Genomic DNA, 9,520 nt, shown 5'->3' on the forward strand with positions numbered 1-9,520 from the left:
TGAAATTTGCATGAGAAGGTTGTCTCCTCAAGTTTCTATATGTATAAACCTTTCAAAAAATCAAATATAGCATTGTTCCTTTTGGCATTGAGTTGAATCTCTCTCTCTCGCTCCCTCTCTCTCTCTCTCCCTCTCTCTCTCTCTCTCTCTCTCTCTCTCTCACACACACACACACACACACACACACACACACACACACAAAAAAAAAAACCTAGAAGCTCTCTCTCTCACATAAACCCTAGAAGATCCCGCTTTGCTGACCTCCCCTAGGCGAGGGGCTGCCCTGCGGGGGGTCCCCAACTCTACAATGTTGCCCTACTCCAGCTCCAACCCAAGCAGCTCTGCATCAGAGCTCCAGCAATGCCACCGCCTTGTCTCGCCACTATCACACCACCCCCTACTCCAGCAGCATCCTCACGAGCTCCTTCCCATACCCTCACACTGTCCTGCATCCCCTCACGGGCTCCCTGTTCTGCCCACAGACTCCCTCCCATACCGTCTCTGCACTGTCCAACGTTTCACATTCTCTTTACCCTCAAGCTTACAGAGTGCCATATTCAAACCCCTAAGTGGCCTTTCCCACATCGAGACTATGGACAACCCACCTCCGGGTCTCCCTGTTCTGCCCACAGACTCCCTCCCATACCGTCTCTGCACTGTCCAACGTTTCACATTCTCTTTACCCTCAAGCTTACAGAGTGCCATATTCAAACCCCTAAGTGGCCTTTCCCACATCGAGACTATGGACAACCCACCTCCGGGTCTTCTAAACAACACTGATGGCCACTTGAGCTTCATCCCTCAGCAAAGTCACTTTTGCAAGGGTTGTAGCAACACCCCTGAAGCAAGACAACATCGTTGGATATCAAGATAAAGTTGGAAAGCTTCGCACGGAGAATGAGGAGCTCAAGCTAATACTTGCTACCATCGAAACACGGCTAGCCGCAACGAAAAACTGCAAGAAAGAAGAGATGGAAGTCAAGCTCAACAAAACAATGGCAAAAGTGGATACCATACTCACAAAGGAGGTCAAATATCAAGTGCACAAAGTAATCTTTTGCAAGGTCAAAGACCGTGTGACATCCACGCTACGCAAGCGACAAGGACAAGAGGACATCTCCCTCAAAATTTGCATCGGTGGGCTCCCAAGTGACTAGAAAGGGGAGGGAGATCACAATTTTCACGAGTGATTTGCCCGTATCCAAGTAGTAACCCCTTTGGTACAATGGGATCCAACAACAATCACCTTTCTTACACATGAGCATCGCACCAATCAAGCAATCCTCACTTTCAAGACCTAGACGGATCAAACCTAACTCCTTGAACAATCAAGGCTCCTCAAGGATACTAGAATTTGGTTTGCAAAAGATCTCACACCCGCCCAACTTAAACAAAAAAACGTAGAACTCTAGAAGATGCGAGAAAAATGCACAACAGGGCACTATGAAAATCTCCAAGTGTTTACCGCGCTGTTTTACCGTGTTTTGTAGAGAGAAGGTGTAAATTCAATGAGAGAAACAAAAGAGAGGAGGGCGGGGGGTTTTTTGTGTGTTTAAAGTATTACCATGACTATATCCGCTGTTATTACCGCTATTATTACCACGGTTATTACCGCGTCCATTATCGTCGTTATATCCGCTGCTCAAATTTAGTGCCTAAACTTTCATATTTTGGATTAACTCACCCCTCCTACCCTCCCCCCCTTTCAAATTTTGGTGTTTCCCTCCTCTCAATGAAAATTAAAGAGTATTGTATATAATTTTCAATTATAAAAATGAAGAGAAAGAAAGAGAGAGAGAGAAAGAGAAAGAGGGGGGAGAAGGAGATGGGGGATATAAGGCCCGGTCCAGACGCTACGGTAGAAATGCTTTCCACAGGGGCGTTTAAGTTGCGAGGCAAAAGCCTATTTGCTGCAGTAGATATCACCTTCCTCCGGGCCCACCATTTTTCTTCCAGCATCCCCCCCCCCTCGAAAGAGCTGCTGGCCTCTCTCCACCTCTCTCTGTTTTTCACTCTTCTTACTCCAACACCGTTTACACGAGGCGGCGGTAGACCTACAGAAAGTCTTTCTTCCTCCAGCCTCGTCTGAACCCAGCCTAAGATTACCCTTGTTTACAACTAAAATAATTATTGTCAATTGATGAACATAATTGAGCATATTCTCAAATCTAAAGGGAGAAAGAGGAGGGAGAGAGAGGTGAATGGATTACACGATCCAAAAACTTCATAACTGCAAAATGTTTATGAATCATCTTCCAAAAGATCTCTACATGAAGCATTATCCAATTCTAAGTCCATGGCTCCTAAATCAATAAAGAGAGAAACGGAATTGCCGTTTGTGGATGCATTGCCAGCTTCATCATCTTCGAGTTTGTCATCCTTCATCTCATCATCTGCGTCATCATGACAATCATCCTCGCTAAGACTTTCTGCCGCCGAACATGATTCATCGACCTCCCTTTCCTCTGTTTCCACCTCATCCAAATTCGAAGGTGGAAGAGGGTCAAAGATAGTCTCCACTTCATTAGTGGAAAAAATGGTTCTCCCCCGAGGTGTTACAGGAATTACGAACAAAAGTTTTGGTTGGTAGATTGTTGGGATATAGATGACATATAAAATAGAAGGTCAAAGTGAGTAACATTGGTATAACTAACGATACAACAAGTAAATAAGAATAAAAACGGTACATGTCACTCACCTGCTCACAATTGTGCGGTAAAATTAAATTGTCATACTTCCCTGTGTGCTGCACACTAGAGTCCACCATGTAGAGGCCATTCTCATGTCGTCTAGAAACATTTTCAAACCACTTGCACTCGAAGATGAAGCTATGAAAGGTTCTAAAATTAACCTTTAGTATCCTTTCAATAGTTTCGCATTACCTGGCTTCATTACCGTTTGTGTCAAAGTTGCCCATGATGGCACAATCCATGGTGGTTCTACGCTCGTCAATGTGGCGTGTACAAAAGTGACGACCCTTTGACCACATAGAGTTAAAGGAAAGGCACTACAAAATAGAAAAATATATTAATTTATCAAATACATATTAAAGATAATTTCAACAAAAAGCGAGACAATATGGTTTAGGTATATGAGTACTCTACCTTTGGTACGCAGCCTCGTGCATACTCCCATTCTTTGTTGGTGATGTCTTCTCCATGCACTTTTGCCTCGGTCAGTCTCTGATGAATCCACACTGCACTAATGAGATCTAGGAAACATGAAAGGTGTCTAGGCACTCGGGGTGCCCTCCTTCCTCCATGTGCTTGTTTCCATGCTTCCCTCTCTTGCAAACGCCTAGACTTTGCCACTGTCCACAAGTCCACCCACTTGGTCATAATCTTTGCATTGAGAATGCAATAGTTATCGACCACTCAAGATAGATTCATATCCATGTTAAGTAGTTTCCCATTTCCACTTGTCAAGTGTGAAGTGATCCTTGAATCTTCCTCATCTGCCCACATGTGAGGCAGGGAAGGATCAACTTGTGTCAAATACTCTGATATGTAAACAAATGCCTCTTGAACAATCCACCCTTTGGCCATACATGCCTCTGGTTGCGACGGTAGCCGCACAAAATCTTTGAGAGTCTTTAAAAAACTCTCTAAGAAGAACATCCATCGTGCGTGCACTACTCCACATATAGCTATCTCCTCCATCACATGAACCAAGAGGTGAATTTGACTAAAAAGGACCGATCGAGGAAATGCATCCTCAATGGTACACTGAGTTTTAATTGCAAGTGTTTGAGCAGATGGGATAGCATCTATTTCAATTTCCTTGGAGCTCACAAATCTGCAAGAAAATTAACACACAAGGATACACTAAGTGCTAGTTGAAATTATTGTATACATAAAAAGGTGTAGTCGAGTGGAGTCTTGTGGTGTACCTTACTAGCTCTCCTAATTTGAAAAGAGCGTCCCTGACTTTCTTGTCCCGACATATACACATACTCACCGGCAGAATGAACTACAATGTAAAGGAAAAGTTAGTGATAGTCATACACACAAACTATAGATAGAATAAGCAGTATGAAGAATACCTGAAGCATCTTCTGCCAATCGTGGGACTTCAACCCACACAGTTGAATGCTTCCACCCTTCTTCGCTTTTCTGAAACTCCCTTTAGCGACCTCATGTATCCTGTTGGTGTGCGAATAGAGGCAATGGTACCCTTCACCTTGTCTAATTCTTCTTTTACTAGCATCCATGGTGCTTTAGGAAGCACAATATTTCCATTTGGGACACGCTGTGGAGTGGCAGATACGGGGAGACGTTTTAAAAGCCTCAAATCCTCCCTCGCACCCAAAGAGTCCTTCTTGCCAATAATGTGATCCCATAGTGTTTGGGCTACATTCTTGAAAATGTGTATGGGATCCAAGAGGTGTTGTATTTTTTAATTCCTTTTAATATGGAAGCCTTAAAAATATGTAATACCTCGACATACCTTTTGGTGGAGGACACGGAGCCGGATTGTTGTTGTGGTGTTCCTCCCAAATGGCTGCCCAATCTCCCATCGTGAGCTTTAGAGGAGCCTTCTTTTTTGTTGGAGCTTTGTGCTTGATATGCCGTTGGGGTAAGAAACGATGGTTGTTTGGATAGATTATCTTGCAGAAGGAATCTGGCCTCTCCGTCACCAACGATGGCCCACAAGTAGGACATGCATTGTGGCCTAATGTGGACAAACTTGCATACATATTATATGGTTAGAGAGATGAGTGAACTAAAGTGAGCTAAAGGGAGCTAAAGGGAGGGAGAGAAAGAGAGAGAGAGAGATAGAGGATAGGGGGTTACCAGAAATATCTCCAAGCCCAGGATAGTCGTGCATAGTTCACATAAGGGTTCCCCTCACTTGAGCCTCTCTCCCCCCATTTGCAAGCGAGACATCGACAAAATGAATGCCTCTCCATAGCTCCTCCAACTCCTCGATGAGGGGCTCGGGGTAAATGTCAAAATATGACACATTGTACTTACCTGGCACAAGCAAGGAAAGAAGTATATTTCCCTTCTTGGTTGTCTCCCATGGTGGAATATTGTAGTTGACGATCACCACAGGCCAAGTGCTCCATGAAGTAGACCTAGTGCCAAAGGGGTTGACACCATCACTTGCTAACCCAAGCCTCAAGTGTCGAGGCTCCAACCCAAACTCTGGCCATTGAGTTTCGATGTGCCTCCATGCAGGTGAGGCACCCCATCATTCCATCATTTGAGCGATGGTTTGCGTGCCACGCGAGAAGCTCCATGGTAGACTTGCTTTTAAACATGTGTTGGATGCAAGGAATTAATGGAAAATGTCTTAATACCTTGCGGGATAGGTGTGCCCCGCTCACACTTGTCTTGTATTGTGCCTCCCCGCACACTGGACATGAGGTAGCATGTGCATGCTCATTGCGGTATAGCATGCAATCATTGATGCACGCATGGATGCACTCATACTCCATTCCAAGTGCAGTGACATACGATCTAGCTTGTCGACAATCTGGAGGCATGTGGTGATCAGCTGGCAACATTTTGCCCATCAAACTACAAGAAACATATGTATTAGTATAATTCCTAGAAGACAACACCATAAAGAGAGAGTATATAAAAGCCAAATTCTATACTTACAGAAGAAGTACATCAACACTTGCATTACTCCAACCGAATTTTGCTTGCAAGTTGAGTACTTCCAACGATGCTTGGAGCACTGAGTACCGTGCACCATCGTAAAGAGGTGTTCGGGCACTCGTCATCAATGTATCCTCTGTTTCGGCAGCCCGTTTAGTGCAGGGCTGACAATCTTCTTCGCACACGTCACACTCATGAGCTAGTAACTGATCACACACATCGAACATGTACACATTTTTCTACCTCAAAGTGTGAAGGAAACGTCGTAGGAGCTGCCAACGTAGAGCCAATGGCAGGATCACCATGCGGGTACCCAAATCGCCCAGTCGCTCTTGCCTCTGTCGTTTGGCCTTGCGCGCCAGTGCCCCACCACCGAACACAGACCAATGGAGCATCTCCTCAAGCGACAGGTGAGTCGTGCTATCATCTCTCCAAGCGCTTTTCCGAGGATGCCGAAGCCCTTTGTTCTCCACGTGCTCCAAAGCAATGCGCTTCAAGCGAGGAATTGCCATTTTGCACGTGGCGCAAGGACAAGGTAGTTTTTCCTTGAGCCAACGATCTCGCTCTGGGCCTCCAGGAGGACCACGATCATCCCACTCGATGTTCTGCATACGCGAAAGGTTATTTATTTAGTCATGTGTCGTAAAAAATAAATAATTAAAAAAACACATAATTCCATTAGAAAATTTACATATAGTTGAGGTCAAAGAGAATAAATGACAATGAGTTAAAATTAATTTTCAACTAAAAGAGATTTTAAAAATTCAATTATTGAACAATTAAAAATACTACAAAGAGAAAGAGAGGAATAGAGATAGAGAGAAAGAAAGAGAGATAGATAAAGAGAGGAAGAGATAGAAAGAGGGAGAGAAAGAGAGAGATGGAGAGGGAGAAAGAGAGGTAGAGGTAGAGATAGAGAGAGATAGACGGAGAGAGGGAAAGAGGGAGAGATAGAGTGAGAGAGGGAAAGAGGGAGAGAAAGAGAGAGATAGGGATAGGGAAAGAGAGAGAGTAGATAGAGAGGGAGAGAGGGAGAGAAAGAAAGAGAGAGATAGAGGGAGTAGATAGACAGGGAGAGAAAGAAAGAGAGAGGGAGAGAAAGAGAGAGATAGAGGGAAAAAGGTAGGGAAAGAGAGAGAGGGAGAGAAAGAAAGAGAGGGAAAGAGGAGAGAAAGAAAGAGAGAGGGAGAAAGAGAGAGATAGAGGGAAAGAGGTAGAGAAAGAAAGAGAGATAGAGAAAGAGATGGAGAGAGGGAAAGAGGGAGAGAAAGAGAGAGATAGAGGGAGGGAGGGAGACGGAGAGAGAGAGAGAGAGAGAGAGAGAGAGATAGAGATGGATAGGGAAAGAGAGAGTATAGATAGAGGGAGAGAGAAATAGAGGGAAAGAGAGAGAGGGAGAGAAAGAAAGAAAGAGAGAGAGAGAGAGAGAGAGAGAGAGAGAGATAAAGAGAGGGAAAGAGGAAGAGAAAGAGAGAGAGGTAGAGGGAAAGAGGGAGAGAAAGAAAGAGAGATAGAGAAAGAGATGGAGAGAGGGAGAGAAAGAAAGAGAGACAGAGAGAGAAAGAGAGAGATAAAGGGAAAGAGGTAGAGAAAGAGAGGGGGAGAAAGAAAGAGAGATGGAGAGAGGGAAAGAGGGAGAGAAAGAGAGAGATAGAGGGAGAGAAAGAAATAGAGAGAGAGGGAAAGAGGGATATAGAGGGAAAGAGGTAGGGAAAGAGAGAGAGGGAGAGAAAGAAAGAGAGAGAGGGAAAGAGGAAGAGAAAGAGAGAGATAAAGAGATGGAGAGAGGGAAAGAGGGAGAGAAAGAAAGAGAGATAGAGAAAGAGATGGAGAGAGAGAAAGAGGGAGAGAAAGAGAGAGATAGAGGGAAAGATGTAGAGAAAGAAAGAGAGAGAAAGCTAAGGACAGCCCATCCCCAAGCTTTGAGGGTGTAGGTAGAAGACAATGGGTTCCACTTGTAAAACATGTTGATCTATGTTTTGCAATAACGGGATGAAGCGACTGCCTCACTTTGTGAGGCCATTCTATGACATGGTGGATGTCCCTGGGGTCGCTCTTGTGGACGTACGCGAAGCCCAAAAAAGTGGTGCTCAAGTCTAAAGCCGCCATGACCTTAGCCGAGTCCTCCTCGGCAAAAGATGTCGTCCATGTTTGGCTTCTCATCTCTGAGAGTGCTTGCTTTACATGGAGGCGCAGACATGACTCCGAGAGTGCTTGCTTTACATGGAGGCACAGACATGACTCTGGGATGGAGAGAGAGAGATAGAGTGACAAAATAGAATTACTTATTGAATTATATTATAATTGTAATGTTACGATCAATTGATCACTTAGATGTTGAATTTAGGTGTAGCCAACACAAAACGATGGCTACATTTACAACCTTAACATATATATGTGTGTACATATATATCTGTTTATGCATGTATGTAGGCACTAAGTAAGGGAGCATAGCATCCGAAGGATAGACGCTTCCTCTTGGGTATAGTCCTTTTTTAATCGTGGCGTTGCGGTCATTGATACTCATGCATGGATTACCACAATATATCTTTAGTTTTATCACGGTTGAGACTGCGATGATATCTAAAGAGGTGCAGTTGACCTTTGGCACTACTAGCCTCTACTTAGGTCTACTAGTATATGTATGTATCTATGTGTTTGTATGCTCATATATATATCCTCTGGGAGAGAATTGTAATGTTACAATCAATTGATCACTTAGACGTTGAATTTAGGTGCTCCCAACACAAAACGATGGCTACATTTACAACCTTAACATATATATGTGTGTACATATATATCTGTTTATGCATGTATGTAGGCACTAAGTATGGGACCATAGCATCCGAAGGTTAGACGCTTCCCCTTGGGTATAGTCCTTTTTTAATCGTGGTGTTGCGGTCATTGATCCACTCATCCATGGATTACCGCAACGTACCTTTGGTTTTACCACGGTTGAGACTGCAATGATATCTAAAGAGATGCAGTTGACGTTTGGCACTACTAGCCTCTACTTAGGTCTACTAGTATGTATATGCACATATGTGTTTGTGTGGTAATATACTTGTGTACGTATATTTAGATTAGTGAGTAGGGTGGGAAGCTTCATCTTATATTGCTCTTTGTAATGTAGATGTATGACGACATACCGATTGGTGAGGACCAACCAGTTGGCTCTTCTGTTGATTGGTTCACATCACAGGTGGACTCCCACCCGGGGTGGACATCGCCTCTAGTGGACCCGAGTCTTGAGTCGGTGAGAACAAGCAAAGAAATAAATAAGTTCTCTACGTAGTTAACCATAAACCATGAGTGTCATAGGTTTTTTTTTGTTATTTGTAGGCATGGCCCATCCTACACCTACGCTTCTCAAATTCCTGGACCGGTCGTAGATCCTGACTTACAACGGGCTATCTCTTTACGAGAGCAGTACCTCGGTTCGACGGAGGATTTGTTTGGCCCCGCTACACTCCACAACAGCTTGCGAACTACGGCATTTCTCCGCAAACTACACCATGGGGGAGTCAGGGAGGGACTCCTTACCTACAGAGCCTCGCACCGACAGCACCTCCCTCTACTCTCCCATTCGTTTGTCCTACTCCTCTTCAATCGTAGGTTCCTACTCCCTTTGCATCGCAGGGTCCTACTCCCATGGCATCACAGGGTTCTACGCCACTCCATTCCACTCCGACTTTGCCAGAACATCGTCGACGGACTTCCTCTGGCAGTGCGCATCGACGCTTGTCTCAGGGCAACGAGCACCGTGAGAGATGAAGCGGCGGCCAATCTTGTGGTTTCGCATGTTTTGGTAGTGGCGGGGGAACGGAGTCCCTAATTTCAGAGCGTTCCGCCTCTGACGTAGAGGACGAGGATATTGATGCACCCGTGCAAGACACGCATGGGCACTACTACAG

General features: G+C 44.6%; 1 pseudogene; it reads right to left on the minus strand.

Moving 5' to 3' along the window:
* Nucleotides 1–302: 302 nt before the first annotated feature.
* LOC147435964 (uncharacterized) lies at nucleotides 303–5,068 on the minus strand (annotated as a pseudogene).
* Between the last annotated feature and the right edge of the window lie 4,452 nt (nucleotides 5,069–9,520).

The sequence above is a fragment of the Adiantum capillus-veneris genome, chromosome 18, assembly GCF_014529385.1.
Source record: "Adiantum capillus-veneris isolate H3 chromosome 18, ASM1452938v2, whole genome shotgun sequence".
Classification (NCBI taxonomy): domain Eukaryota; kingdom Viridiplantae; phylum Streptophyta; class Polypodiopsida; order Polypodiales; family Pteridaceae; genus Adiantum; species Adiantum capillus-veneris.